General features: G+C 50.9%; 1 protein-coding gene across 3 annotated transcripts in view; it reads right to left on the reverse strand.

Moving 5' to 3' along the window:
- LOC120853219 (serine/threonine-protein kinase PAK 6) overlaps positions 1-15968 on the reverse strand; it is a 37034-nt gene that overhangs the window by 14336 nt on the left and 6730 nt on the right. For all 3 annotated transcript variants that reach the window (XM_040226947.1, XM_040226948.1, XM_040226949.1), the window contains exon 3: positions 11755-11872. The gene's annotated coding sequence lies outside the window, so the exon portion shown is untranslated. The remainder of the gene's footprint in view (positions 1-11754; positions 11873-15968) is intronic.

A 15968-nucleotide genomic window follows, 5' to 3' on the forward strand; every position in this document is an offset into this window, starting at 1 on the left:
AGACTCTTCATGGTTTGGTAAAACTTGACCTCCTCCTGGTGGTCTTTGGCTACAGAAGAATCTCAGTTCTGCAATTCTGTTCTCAGAGCATCTCAGACCCTCTGGATCTGTCCAGACATCTCTAGATTAGTTCAGCTGACAGTTTCACTCTCCTCCCTACTCTGTGAACTCCTCTAGAGGTGCAGGGAACAGCCAAGAGTTGAAAAAGAGCTGGCTAATACTCCCTCCTGCAAGAAGATCAAATCAGTCAATCCTAAAGGAAATTAACTGAATATTTATTGGAAGGATTGATGCTGAAGCTGAAGCTGCAATACTTTGGCCACCTGATGGGAAGAGCTGACTCGTTAGAAAAGGCCCTCTGGGAAAGATTGAAGGCAGGAGGAGAAGGGGACGACAGAGGACGAGATGGTTGGATGGCATCACCAACTTGATGGACGAGTTTGAGCAAGCTCCGGGAGATGGTGAAGGACAGGGAAGCCTGGTGTGCTGCAGTCCATGGGGTCACAAAGAGTCAGACAACGACTTAACAACAACAATACTCCCCCCAACCCCACCCAGAACAACCTCCATGCTAACTCCTTGGCCCCACTCAGGGCCCAGCATTTGCTGCAGGAATGTGCGGAGACAGCATCTTCAGTAAATGGTCTATGTGACTCCGAAATCACCCTAACAACTATTCCAGGATAAAGTTCTTCTCACGGGTATCAGGAAGGGCCTGAGGAGAAAGGAAGACAGTGCAGGGTTCTAGGGCCCAGGAGTTGGGGTGGGAGATCAGGAGCTGACAGAAGCAATGAACTGAGCTCAGGCTTCAGGGGAGGAGAAGTAGAGATTTAGGAACTGGAGCCAGTCACTTAGTGAGTGGGAGATCCACACCTAAAGGGAGGCTTCCAGGACTCATCCAAAATGATGGTAAGGCCAACACTGCTTGAGACAACATGATTTTGCACAGAGAAAAATCTACACATAATCTTTTGGGATTAAATGTGAATTTTAAAAGTCCCTAATTCAAGATCGGTATTAAAAAAATCAATTGTATTTCTGCATACCTGCAACAAACAAATAGAAAATGAAATTTAAAAAAATTCTATGGTACAATGGGAAATAGACCTTTGGGCTTTGTCCCCCAACCCCTGCCCCTGCCCCCACCCCTGGTACAGAGCTCTTAAAACTCTTGGAATCCCCAGAGTGCTAAAACTGTTGAAACTTTCAGCCTCACCCTCTCCTACTTCTGCAAAGGGAAGAGGGGGCTGGAGAGTTAATCCTCAGGTTCAGTGGTAAAGAATCTGCTTTCCAATGTAGGGGACGTGGGTTTGATCCCTGGGAGGGAAAACAAGATTCCACATGCCACAGGGCAATTAGCCACAACTGGAAAGTGTGCATGCCGCAAGGAAGACCTAGCACAGCCCCCTCCACCAAAGCCATCGATAGCCAATGATTTAATCAATTATGCCTACTTAATGGAACCGCCATTCAACCCCTACGGGATAAGTTTCAGGGCTGGTGAACCCAGGTGCCAAAAGGGTGACGTGTCTGGGGAGGGCATGGAAGCTCTGTGCCCTTCCCCTCTCCTGCTCAGAATCTCTTCTTCCCTTTGGCTGTTCCTGAGTTGTCTCGTTTCTAGTAAACTAGTCATAGTAACCTGCTTTCCTGACTTCCACCAGCCATCTCAGCAAATTATCAAATGTGAGAAGAAGGTTGTAGGAAACTTAATTTATAGCCAGCTGGTCAGAAGTACTGGCTTTGGAGCGGGAGTCCAAAATAGGGGGCAGTTAGTAGGGCTGAGCCTGAGGGGTCTGTTCTATTCCAGGTAGTTAGTGTCAGAATCAAACTGCATTGTGGAACACCCAGTTGATCCTAGAGAGTTGGAGAAGTGATCTTAGGAAGAAAAAAAACCTTCTCATTTGATGTCAGAAGTGTTATTAGGTAAAACCCTTCAGACATCCTTTCCCATTTTACATTAAAAATATCAGATTTTTATGAATAAATCTAATTAAAGAGATGCAAGGTCTCTACATGGAAAAATATCAAACATTAAAGATAATAAAGAATGTTCATAGGTTAGAAAACTCAATATTATAAAATTATCAATTATTCCCAAATTAACCTACAGAGTTATTGCAATATCAATCAAAATCACAGCATAATTCTGTTGATAGAAATTGACAAACTGTTCTATATTCTAACAATGAAAAATAAGAAAGAGAAATTAAGGAATCAATCCCATTTACCACTGCAACAAAAACAAGTATCTAGGAATAAACTTACTTAAGGAGACAAAAGAACTGTACACAGAAAATTATAAGACACTAATGAAAGAAATCAAAGATAACATAAATAGATGGAGAGATATTCTATGTTCTTGGGTAGGAAGAATCAATATTGTGAAAATGACTATACTACCAAATGCAATCTACAGATTCAATGCGATCCCTATCAAATTATCAGTGGTGTTTTTCACAGAACCAGAACAAAAAATTTCACAATTCATATGGAAACACAGAAGACCCTGAATAGCCAAAGCAGTCTAGAGAAAGAAGGATGGAGCTGGAGAAATCAACCTTCCTGACTTCAGATTATACTACAAAGGTACAGTCATCAAGACACTATGGTACTGGCACACAAACAGAAACATAAACCAATGGAAAAATATAGAAAGCCCAGAAATAAACCCATGCACCTATGGGTACCTTATATTTGACAAAGGAGGCAAGAATATACAATGGGCAAACACAGCCTCTTCAATAGATGGTGCTGGGAAAACTGGACAGCTACATGTAAAAGAATGAAATTAGAACACTTCCTAACACCATACACAAAGATAAAATGGATTAAAGACCTAACTGTAAGACCAGAAACTATAAAACTCTTAGAGGAAAACATAGGCAGAACACTCAATGACATAAAGCAAGATCCTCTATGGTCCACCTCCTAGAGCAATGGAAATAAAAACAAAAGTAAACAAGTGGGACCTGATTAAACTTAAAAGCTTTTGCACAGCAAAGGAAACTATAAGCTAGGTGAAAAGACAACCCTCAGAATGGGAGAAAATAATAGCAAATGAAACAACTGACAAAGGTTTAATTTCCAAAATACACAAGCAGCTCATACAACTGAATACCAGAAAAACAAACAACCCAATCAAAAAGTGGGGAAAAGGCCTAAACAAATATTTCTCCAAAGAAGACATACAAATGGCTAACAAACACATGAAAAGATGCTCAACATCACTCATTATTAGAGAAATGCAAATCAAAACAACGAGATATCACCTCACACTGGTCAGAATGGCCATCATCAAAAAGTCTACAAACAATAAACGCTGGAGAGGGTGTGGAGAGAAGAGAACGCTCTTGCACTGTTGGTGGGAATGTAAATTGATACAGCCACAATGGAAGACGGCATGGAGATTGCTTAAAAACTAGGAATAAAACCACCATATGACCCAGCAATCCCACTCCTAGGCATATACCCTAAGAAAACCAAAACTGAAAAAGACACATGTATCCCACTGTTCATTGCAGCACTATTTACAATTGCTAGAACATGGAAGCAACCTAGATGTCCATTGACAGATGAATGGATAAAGAAGTTGTGGTACATATACACAATGGAATATTAGCCATAAAAAGGAACACCTTTGAGTCAGTTCTAATGGGGTGGATGAAACTAGAACCTATTAAACAGAGTGAAGTAAGTCAGAAACAGAAAGATAAATATTGTATTCTAACGCATATATATGGAATCTAGAAAAATGGTACTGAAGAATTTACTTACAGGGCAGCAATGGAGAAACGGACATAGAGAATAGACTTATAGACATGGGGAGAGGGGAGGTGGGGGTGAGATGTATGGAGAGAGTAACATAGAAACTTACATTACCATATGTAAAATAGATAGCCAATGGGAATTTGCTGTATGGCTAAGAAACTCAAACAGGGGCTCTGTATCAATCTAGAAGGGTGGGATGGGGAGGGAGATGGGAGGGAAGTCCAAAGGGAGGGGATATATGTATATACCTATGGCTGATTCAGGTTGAGGTTTGACAGAAAACAACAAAATTCTGTAAAGCAATTATCCTTCAAAAAAAAAAAGAAATTGACAAACTGATTTTAAAATGTACAGAGAAACAAAGATTCAGGAATAGCCAAGACAGTCTTGAACAAGAACAAAGTTGGAGAGTTACGTTACTAGACATCAAGACTGATTATAAAGCTACCATAATTAATGCAGGGTGGAATTGGCACACAGATTGATGAGCAGACCAGTGGAACAGAAGAGAGAATCCAGAAATAGACTCATTCACATAAGGTCCTTTAATTTATGGCAAAGGTGACACTGCAACATGGCAGGGAACTGATGGTTTTTCCATAAATGTAGCTGAAGCAATTAGATCTTCATATAAAAAAAAGAATCTGGAAAAATGAATTCATATCATATCCTCACACTAATTGGCTCTAACTGTGAAAGGTAAAATAATAAAGTGATGGTGGAGGGTTGGAGGGGGAAACCCATAGTCTGGCCATCCCCTGCCCTAGGTCTGCTGTGAGTGACTATTGGGGCCTCTTCTGGAGGCCCTGACCTGCTGGGGCCCAAACCTGTCCATACCCATGGGTCCCAAGGACAAATTAAACTACCAAGGACTTCTTTTGTCCAAAGCAGGCCTAGGTTAGCAATAGTAATTTCTTTCTAAAGATTTCACAAAGGTTTCTGTAAAGATTTTACAAAGATGAATTTGTAAATGCAGAATGAACACAATGACCATCTGAAGGGAACAGCAAAGTATTCATTATCGTTGTGTTTGACTGGTGGGGCCCCAGGTGATTTCCTCCTACTCCATCTTTGTACTCTTCTGAATTTTCCTTAAAAGACAACGGGCTGCTTTTCTAAGTCTCTTCAGTCGTGTCCAACTCTGTGCAGCCCCATAGATGGCAGCCCACAAGGCTCCCCCGTCTCTGGGATTCTCCAGGGAAGAATCCTGGAGTGGGTTGTCATTTCCTTCTCCAATGCATGAAAGTGAAAAGTCAAAGTGAAGTTGCTTAGTTGTGTCTGACTCTTAGCGACCTCATGGACTGCAGCCTACCGGGCTCCTCCGTCCATGGGATTTTCCAGGCAAGAGTACTGGAGTGGGGTGCCATTGCCTTCTCCAAAAGAAAACAACATATTTTTAAATAAAGAAAAGAGTGATCCATGAGGACTGAGTTCCTAAGAGATATGCACCCACTTAAGTCTCTGATGTTGCCTGGTCTGCTGCTGCTGCTAAGTCGCTTCAGTCGTGTCCAACTCTGTGCGACCCCATAGACAGCAGCTTCTCCAGGCAAGAACACCGGAGTGGGCTGCCATTGCCTTCTCCAATGCATGAAAATGAAAAGTGAAAGTGAAGTCGCTCAGTCGTGTCCGACTCTTAGTGACCCCATGGACTGCAGCCCACCAGGCTGCTCTGTCTATGGGATTTTCCAGGCAAGAATACTGGAGTGGGGTGCCATTGCCTTCTCCGTTGCCAGGTCACTGGGTATCAATCACCTGAGTGCCTCTCTCCAGTTCTGTGTCCTAGACACACACACTAATGCCCAGACAGGGGCCCTCCCTTGCCATTCCTAGGTCTCCATCTTCCACGCAGTTTCCCACCTTCTGACAAGCCCAGGAGTCCCTGGGCTGAGAGAGAGCGGGTGCTGAGTCAGCCTTGAGGTTAAATCAAATCAGGCCACGCCGACGTTTAAAACTGTCACCCAGAAGCTCCAGCTCTTTGAGTCCACACTCCATTCACCTAGTGGAAGAGCTCTCCTTAAAGAAGATACTCTGGAGCAGGAAGCAGGAAGAGGGGTGCTGTCCCCTCAGAGAGCCAGTCGCGGCCCTGCCTTCTGCCCAGCCTGACAGAAAATATGTGGGCTTCAGTGGCGGAAGAAAGTGGGCAGAGGCAGGGTGCCCGCTCTGGTTCAGGGTGAACTCTGCTGCCCCAGCCCCTCCCTTCTGGTCTGACACCTCGCCAGACCAGAGGAGGGAGGGGTTAGGAGTCTTCTGTAGGCTGGGATGCGTCTCTACGCCCTCCCGAGGAATGCTTTACACATTCCTCTTCTGAATGGCCAAGGAAGTCACCTTCCAGCCAGCAGGCTGGCCCATGACTGGGTGGGAGAGGAAGGGAGAGGAGGGGAGAGCCCTGCCCCAACCAGTCTGAGGAGGAAGCTCTGGGCACAGCTCCTGCCGAGGCTGCTCCCCCCAGTGCAAGCCGAGCCTGGCACTTGGGGAGCCGGTCAGCTCCTGGCAGAGCCTTCTGAAGGAAGAGCTGCCACACCCAGTAACACTGAGGGTGGAGCTGGTGGGAGAGTTCAGGGAGCCGAAGCCCGGGGTCACTGAGGGGCGGAACTCTCATGTCAGAGGAGCAGGAGACTCCAGAGAGAAAGGGAAGTAACTTTTTTTGAACACGTACTATGTGTTAGGCACTTTTCAAGCACCAACTAATTTAATCCTCACAACAACCCTGGGATGTAGGCATTATTATTATCATCTGCAAATCCAGATGGGTTCAGGGAGGCTGAATAACTTGCCCAGGGTCACAGAACCAGGAAATGACCGCGCTGGGTTTGAACCCAGATCTAATTCCCAAGCCCTGCTCCATCCACCATGCCCACTTAGAAGGACTCGGGCTGTTGCTGGTCTCCTTCCCAGAGGTCTCTGTGAACAGGGAGGGGCTGCGCAGCCTGTGTAGAAGGGGGTGGGCCAGGGCCCGCTCCCTCAACCAAGATTGCTGGGTTCTTTCCTGTTCTGATCTGTGAGTCAGAGGCCAACGGAGACGGGTGCTGACTTGTAAGCTGACCCTTACTTTGGAACCAGGATTTGTTTGTGTTTTGCCTTGCAATGGTGGCGGTGTGGGTATTCTAAAGAGCTTGCCTTGGCAGCTGTGATGCAGGGCCTGGCACACGTGGAAAGACCGCGGAAATAGAAGCAGTATTTTCCCCAGCACAAGTCATGTCCCCTCAGTAGGGGCTCAGCCTAAAGTCAGGCAACTGGCAAGCCTGGCTCAAGGAGGTGGGCAGAGCTTTGTGGCTGATGCTAAGGTTCTGTGGTGACAGGTGTGTGTGGGGGGTTTGGGTGGTGGAGCCCCTGGACTAGGCACTGTGGCTCAGCTGGTCCAGGGTCCATAACAGGGACGGCAGACAGCTGCACTGGGTGGGTCACTCCCTCAAGCTGCTCTTCCTCTGAGTGAGGAGACATCCGCCTGCCAGGCCTGGGGTGCCAAGACCACCCAGTTGTTGGGACCCCACCAACCCAAGGCAGAGCCCCAAAGGCATGAATCTGCGCTTAAACCTCAAAGCAGAGCACAGGCTTCCCAGGGGAGTACTGCAATTTGAGGCAGACCCTGGGGAGTGAAACTGCCCACTCCAGACGTGCTCCAAGACTGCCTTCCTGCCAGAAGTCCTCTTGGGACGTAACTCTGGGGCCAGTCTAGAGCCAGCGCCAACTGTTTTCTTAACCTGTGGTCTCTGCTGTTCACCAGAAGAGCTGGTGTCCAATGTGGCTGCCTCACCCCCAGATCTGGCTTCCAGTGAGCTCTGGCTATTCCCACATGTTGAATTCTTTTCAAGGAAAGGACACTTCCCCACTGAAGGGATTCACAACAGCACACTACAGGCTGGGAAGGTGCTTTCCAGAAAGCGAGCCTGAAGGAGTTTGCAACCACTCATAGGAATAGGATTTGGTTGGCTGCATAAGCTCTGGGATGTTGTAAGCTCTCTGTTAGGATGAGGCTGGTGGGACTCCCTTCCACCTCCAGATGACTGGGAAAAGAGATGGCAACTGCCCCTGGGGCCCCACTCCCTCCGAGGGCTAGGGAGTGAGAGTGGGGTGCACACTTAGGCCCCGTGAGGGAGGCCTGGGGCTGTCTTGTCAAGGCTGTGTGCTGGCTCAGTGTGGAGTGGGGTGTGCAGTACCTAAGTTCTGCTTGCGATCCTGACCCCCTCTTCCTTTCTAGGACTCAGCATTTCTGGAGGCGACAGGGGAATGGATTTACTCACCTCTGCCAGCTTCTCTAGGTACAGTGAGGCGAGAAACACCATCTGTCCCAGTTGGAGGGGCCATTTAGGGTATTTTTAGTAATCATCCCACAGGGAGTGCCTAGAGTAAGCACCAGGCCTGAGCATTTCACACACAGAATCCTTGCCACAAGCCCATGAGATGGGCCTATTATTGTACCCATTCTGCAGATGAGGAAGCCCTTGCTCAGAGATTGATCTGCCCCAGCGAAGCAGCCAAGAAGGGACAGATCTCTGTTAATTGGACCCAGACCCTGATGTGAACGCAGCTGCAGTCAGCTGTCACCTCCTACCACCCCACCCATGTCATTCTCAGAGTCACGCAAGAGGCTCTGTGACCCGGGGGAGAGGTAAGGCCCTGAGTCCTAGAGCTTGCATAAAGGCGCCCCAGTGCTGCCGCCGTCCAGTCACAGAAGGGCCTACGGGGGACCCCGTTACCTCCAGAGCTGGGCCCTTCATCCCGAGGTCTGCTGCCTGGCCTCTTCATCACACTCTGTGGGAACTGTCACCACCCCCACCCTTCCATGACAAGGAATGTGCCTCACCAGCCCCCTGGTTGAGAATACCCTGGACAGAAGCCAGTCTTTCATTGGAGTATTCTCATCTGTCAGCAAGATTATTCTCAAATTTTTATAAAATTGTATTATTCGTTCATTTATTCAATAAATTTCATTTGTTGGGCATCTGCTCTGCTCAAGGCTCTGGGGATCGTGGTGAACAAAACAGAATCCTTGCTCTTGGGCATTTAGCTGGCTTTTCCAAATAGATGATGCTGGTCCCCTGACCTGCACAGCCTGCCTGTAGGACTTGCTGGGGTCTGGCTTCCCCTGAGCCCCTGCCTCATTTTCCATCCCTTGGTGGCATTCTCTGTAGGAGCTCGCCCACACCCTGCTGGCCCGTGCCAATGCATTCAGTGATGGGGATGTCCCCCTTCCTAAGGCCCCTGCCCTCTGTCCCCTCAGAGCTCGTCGTCCATGTAGGGCTGAGCTCTGTCCCCTCTCAGTTCACCAGGATCTGGGCCTCAAACTGCCCTCTGCATGTAGCAAGAGAGGTGGCACCCCAGCACCCTTCCTGGCCCCTAGAAATGCACCAGGCAAAGGGCCTGAAGACAATTTCACCTGCTCTTCTGCCCAGTTGTCCCCTGCAGTGTAGCTGGGTCCTAGACCCAGGCTGTACCCCTTACTGCCCCTGCCCGCAGGCTCTGTAAGATCTGCCCAGGGTGCTGTGCGCAAATGTGGATGGAGCATCCCCAGGATGCAAAGCAGTACCCTGAGGTTCTTCTGCCCCACCAGAGTGGCCCAGAGAGAAGCCCAGTGTGCAGGACAGAGGGCCTGGGCACAAAATGAGCCAGAATGTCTGGGTTCCCCACCCCTGGCATCCTACCCACACTACAGGTCTTAGTGAATCCCCAAGGGAAAGATAATGGGGCTGCTATTGAAAAGAATATGATAATAAGTCTCATTCAATCACTTGTGTCAACACTCGAGCTGAATGAGAGGCCGAAGAGTCAGGCTGGTCAGCCAGGGAAGGTCAATATTGACTCAGGCCTGCCTCCTGGGCCCAGCTCCAGCTTGCAAGTGCCGTGTTGCAGTCTAGCCACAGCTCAAGCCAGAGCAGCCCTCTGACCTCTTCTGTTCACCATACTTAGAATCTCAACTGCTTCCCCAGTTGGCAGCGCTGGGATTTCCTGGGCACAGGATTATCTCCAAGGGCAGAGGGAAGCACGGCAGGGCTGCAGGCCTGGCCCCTCTTTGCTATTCAATTTTCACCAGCTTCCACATAGAGAGGTCCAAATCCTCATCACAGAGCCCTTGGTGCCTCGCCCAAAGAACCTCCAGAGTCCCCTAGTCACAAAAAGACTGTTTTTACAGTTATTGTTTTAACTTCTCTCTATGTTGCCCCCCTCCTCACTCCAAGTTCACAAAACTGCAGTGAGATGGGCCAAACCTGTTTGAGTGTATTTTTTAGGAGGACCGGTGACCAAGGAGAGGAAGGCAGAGCTGAGATAGGGAACCTACACACGCACGTGTATTATGTTCCCAGCACGTGTCAGACACTGTGGTCATGACAGTGAGGACTCTACAAGGTAGATTTCAAGAGCTTGAGTCTACAGGTGGAGAAACTGAGGCTCAGAGCGAAGTCATTGTCTGAGATGGTGAGTGTGCAGCTAGGATTCAAGCCCAACTCCCAAGCTCTTCCACGATGCCTGATACACACGGAAAAGCTAACTGACCTGCCCCAGATCACACAGCTCCTCTGGGCAGAGGTAGGACCAGGAGCTTCAAGCCAGAGTCTCTCTCTGGCCCAGCCTGCACTGGTGGTAACAACATGTCCAGGGTCACCTATGAACAGGTGAAGCCCTGCAAGGCTTCCCAGAGCATGCTGTTGTTTCTGCCTCCAAAGCCAATTACCTTCCAGAAATGGCCCCTGCCCAGGGGTGCCTCACTACCCACCCTCCACAGACCCTCGGCCTTGACTTTATTCTCGCTGCTTGGTTCTAACATCCTCCACAATCTCTTGTCACACAGCCAGACCATTCTTCAAGTTCTCCAAGAGAGGGCTCAGGTGGCTTAACCTTTTCCAAAACTGGAGGCAAGGCAGGTAGGCTCCTGCTGGGGCTGTCCCCCTTTATCAGTCATTATTGTCACTTCACCAGCTGCCTTGCAAGGAAGGCATGATCACCCCCATGTTATAGATAACTACATTAAAGTTAGGAGAGAAACAAAGCAACTTGCCTAAGGAATCAAAGGCAAAGAGCCAGAATTCGAACCCAGGTCTTTCTGGGTTCCAAATGCTGTGCCTGCCACCACTGTCCCACGTATGACCGGGAAGAGCTCACAGCAGAACTCACACCATGGGCTTCCCCGGTGGTCCAGCGGCTGGGAATCCACCTTGCAATGCAGGAGACTCAGGTTCAATCCCTGACCTGGGAAGACCCACATGTCACCGAGAAACTAAGCCCATGTGTCACAACTACTAAACCCATATTCTAGAGCCCTCAAGCCACATCTACTGAAGCCCACACGCCCTTGAGCCTGTGCTCAAGAAGAAGCCAAAGCAGCGAGAAACCCGCACACCACGATGAAGAGTAGCCCCTGCTTTTTGTAGGTAGAAAAAGCCTGAGTGCAGCAACAAAGTCAACAAATACATACATACATCTTTTTAAAACACACACACACCAGAATGGGGCAAGGTAGAGAAAATGCAGCCTACACACCGGAAATCATGTCTTGGCCCTTGGTGTCCTCAGCGGCATCTCCCTCCCAACTGGAATTCACTCACTGGGTGTGGGTAAAGTTGGAGAGATTTTAGCAGGTTGGAGAGCTGGGGAGTGAGCTGGTAGGCTGGGATATGCAGACCAGCACCTTTGGCTGGGGCTCTTTCCTGACCTGCTCAGCCCAAAGGCTGGGCCTGCTTCACTCCTTCCTTTTTGGGAACCTCTTTCCCAAACGAGAATTCAGTGCACTGGCCTTGGTGACATTGCCTCTCCCCAGACAGGCATCAGACCTGGGCCAGGAACAAGGGCGGGCCATTTGAAGCCCTGCGCCGGCTGTGGGTGCAGGCGGTTGAAGTAACAATGCACGCCCACTAAGGACTGGGAGGGACCCCTGCCTAACAGTACCGAAAACGGGCCAGCACAGGAGGGCCACCTGCCTGCCACTGTCCCAGCCTGTGCCTCACGCAGGTCCCGAGAAGTCCCCTGGACACCCTCCCGGGGCTCACTCACCTCTGGGCCGCCTTCCCGGCCTCTTCTTTCTCCCAACTCCTCACTCTTTAGAGGGCAGAGCTTTCAGGCACCGAGGAAGGGGAAGGCCTGGCACCTTCCAGGGCCAGTCCTCCAAGGCCTGGGTGGAAACAGATCAGAAATTCATTGTGACCGAAGTAGTAAGTATCCCCGCGGATTTTGCGACTGGCCGGAATCCAAAGGCTTCGGAACCGCCCCGCATCCCCCTCCGCCCGGCCTCCGAATGAGCCACCTTCTCAGGTGCGAGGGGAGCGCACGGGGACGGGGCGGTAGGCTCAGCGTTCCCTCTGGCCGCCTCGCTCAGACCCAGCGCGGCCGCCGGCCCCGCCTCGCCAGCCCGAGCGAGGCGCTCTCTGGACGAAGCCCGCCCCCGCCAGCCTGGGCGCGAGCGCCGGGCGCACACGCCGAGGGAGGTCGGCTCCCGGCGCAGCCGAGTCCCCTCTGCCAGCGCCGGCGGCCCCGCACTTTGGGGAAGGAAAACCCGGGGACCCGGAGCCTCGCGCGCGGGGAGGCCGGTCCCCGCCCCGGCGGAGCTCACAGCCCCTCGGCGGTCAGGACACCCACCTGCCGAGCGGGAAGCCCCCAGAGCTCTCCGAGAGGCCGCGGCAGTCCGGCCCACCCTCCGCGGAAGGCGCCGGGAACGACGAGGAGAGGCCGCGCTTACACGTTTGTGCCGCGCCGGCTTCACCTGCCCGGAGTTTGATTTCGGGGTGTGGCCTCAGGTAGGACGCGGCGAACGCAGAGCCCGGGAGAAGTCGCCGAGGCGCGCAGGGGCAGCGGCCAGGGGGCCTCTTCTCCCGAGGAGCGCCCTTCTGCTCAACCCATTTTCTCTGGCCGCTCCGCTCCAGCGGCGGCCAGCCCTTTGCCTTCCGGTACTGGTCCCGGCCGCTGCCTACCGTGACCTATACGTGGCCCTTCGGACCCTGGGCTGCCGCGTAGAGGCCTGACCTGGACTGTCCACCGAGCGCCTTTCTGTAATTAACTCCCTGATTTGCATTGAAGACGCACACCCGGGCGGCGTGTGCCCACCCGCATACCGTGGAGAGCGCAGCTGGAGCCCTGAAACCTGCCACCTTGGCCTGTCCTGTCCCACAGGGACAAGGTCCCACGACTGCCTTGGGGTAGCCCCCTTGTGTGGGCAGGAAAGCGGAAATTATAGATCCCAACGCCTTTGTCAGATCTTGCTCAGTTTTGAGAACCCTCTGGTCTCAGGATTGTAGGGGACATCTGGGGAAAGAAAGCTTCCGGGAGCCCTGGACCCCTACCCTACCCCCAGCCCCACCCCCGCCAAACAGAGAAGATATGGTTCTAGAGCCAGTATCTCCTAGTTGTCCCCAGCAGCGCCCTGGCCGAGGGTTAGGATGGCTATCCCAAGCGGCTCACTCTGGGCTGCCCTTTGCCCTGCCCCTGGATTGGAGGATGGTTTGTCCTGTGTTTATATGTGTGGGAGAGGGGCAGGGGCCATCTGTCTCTTCCCCAAACAAGGAAGTGAGAAGACTCCTGCTGTCCTTGGGTCCAGAGAGAGGGCTGTGTCCAACTGAGTATCCAGGGGATTCTAGCTTAGAAATTCAGTATATCTGGACCCCAGATGGCTGCCCTCAAAGCAGTGGCAGGCACTGGGGACAATGCAGGGATTTTCATCACTTTGAGCACCTCAAACTTTATCACTGAGGTCACTGTTGCCATGTACATTTTTGCTCACTGATTCTTTAGACATTGTGCAATTTATGGATAAAGAATTTGCATTTTAGGCTCAGTTGCTATGCACAGTTTACTGTTGGCTCCCACCAAACAGAGCTGAGATGGCCAGTGGGAATTCATCACCCCAAACAGGCCTGCACCCTGTCTGGCTGCATCACAAAGCCCTGATGTCTGTCCTCAGCCTCCCTGGGGAAGGCATGGTGATGCCAGATGGACAGGCTGGCTATGGGAAGCTGGTTGTGCTGGGTGGGAGAAGGAAGAGGAGAAGGAGGGAGAGGGGAAAATGGTTGTTGAGGATTTGAAATGAAGCAGGAACCAAAGCTAGAATGAAATGCATTACACCTTTGAACCTAGAATCAACACCCTAAACTATTTTTTTAATTGACACACATGAATTATTTTCTTTTAATTAAAATACCTTATATACCAAAACCACAGTTCCAAGCAGGACTTTTGAACTGTTAAGCTACACTAAAGTGTGAACATTATAGTATTATCAGAAATGAACTGGTATTTAATTTGGTTGGATCCAGGCTTGGGTAACCCAGAAAGGCTACAAGCCAAGTCCCATCCTTACCCCATAGGGAGAAAGTCTAGGGAAACTTGGGGGGCCTCTCATCTTTGAGAGCTGCAGTGGGGTTTGGGGCCTTAAGAGAGACAGGACTCTTACCTAAGTAAGACTGACTGAGGAAGCAATGAATCCCCCATCTCTGGAGGTATTCAAGAAGCAGATAACTATCTGTCAGATGGGCTAGAGTAAAGGTTTCCATAGTGAATACCAAACTAGACTAGGGGGCCTCTTGGGCCTATCATAGCTCCACATTTCTGCACTTCCAGGCGGGGTACAGATGGGTCGGCTGCGGTGGGTTGGATGAGCCTCTGCATATCTGGATGGCTGGGAGGCGCAGAATAGATCCTGAGTGAGTAACTTCTGTGTGTGACTCTCTCCCCTTCCCCATCTTCCTCTCATCCACTCCCAACTCAGCCCTGCCCAGGAGGAGGAGGCAGAACAACAGTGCCGGAGTGGTGGGGACAGTCTAGGGACAGCTTCTTCTCCAGCATCTACAAGCCTTCTTCGGGCCTATTGCCGGGTTGACACCCCAAGCACAGGGAGAGGGACCAGGCACACCCTCCTCTGAAGAGCCTTGGCAGCTGGCATAGGCCTTCTGGTCGAGGGAGTTGTCCATGCACTGCCATTCCACAAATTGGGCAGGAGTGCTGGACTGGGGCACTGAAAGCTGGCTTTTCACCATGGGCTGTGGTTCTCAGAGCCCTACCAGTTCTGGGGCACTGGTCAACCAGCCTGGTCTGGGAGGGTATCAGGGAGGGCACATGGGCAGGGCAGGCACTCCCTGGCTCTCAGCCTGTGGCTGTCGGGGCCTGTTGTAACATCTGAGCTGAGAGCCCGGGTTAGGGCCAAGGAGGAGAGATACAGATCGATATGTGGTTTGGAAACACAAACACATTATCTTTTCCCGGCACCTTTCTGCTCCGTGACTCGAAAAACTTTCTCAGGGTCCTTTCTCTGGATAACTGCCCTTCTCTAATAATAATGCCTACTGATTATTGAATGCTTCCGATGGGCCAGGCCCCATGCTAAGCTATTTACACATATCATCACTCAAGTCTTCACAACAACCCTGAGACAGAAGGACTATACTGTTGTTATTCTCATTTTATGGATGAGGAAACAGATGAGGCCCAGACTGGTTAAGCAGCCGGCTTAGGGTCTTGTAGTTACTGAGTGGTGGAGCCAGAATTTCAACCCAAGAGTATCTGTCCCCAGTCCATTCTTATAACTCAGTACTGCTCAGAGTTCCCTGGTTGCAGAGACTGTCAGGTATGATTGACCATGCGGGGTCAGGTCCATGGCAGCAGTCTTTGGGGGACGCACTGGTAATTTGCCTCTTGGTGCCGCCCTGACTACCACCCAGGAAGGGTAAGTCATGTGACGCAGAGAAGTGTATGGGGTAACCTCTCCTCCATTTCTGGTGAGGGGATGAGGAACCCCACATGACCCTGGGTATGAGGGGCAGAGAGGGCCTCAGTTTCTGCCATCTCTCACTGAGTCATGAGCCAGCACTCTGCTTGAAATCCCTGCATCAAGCCGTCTGTCCCTCACAGACCCAGAATGTGCCAGGCACCCTCAGGCCACATGGGGAGGTGGGGCCTTGCACCTGCTAGCTACTTGGCTGGAGAAACCCCTTGGGGCCAGGCTCTAGGAGGAGTAGCAGCCCGTTCACCCTGAGCCCCTAGTCTGAGGAGAGGAGGCATTCTTTGGAGAAGGTCCCTTCCTCCCCTTTGCTTGCAGGCTGCCCACGCCTGTCCCTTCCTGCTCTTGGGGTGGCCTGGATCAGTGCCCCTCACCCTGATAGAACTATCCATCTCTCTCCTGATGGGCTTGGGAGGCAACCTCTGAGGGTTTGGGAGAATGAATTGAGAAAGATGAGATTGCCAAACCCTTGGGGTCTTCAGGCAGGAGGGAGGTCGAATCT

The sequence above is a fragment of the Oryx dammah genome, unplaced genomic scaffold (assembly GCF_014754425.2).
Source record: "Oryx dammah isolate SB20612 unplaced genomic scaffold, SCBI_Odam_1.1 HiC_scaffold_26, whole genome shotgun sequence".
Taxonomy (NCBI): Eukaryota; Metazoa; Chordata; class Mammalia; order Artiodactyla; family Bovidae; genus Oryx; species Oryx dammah.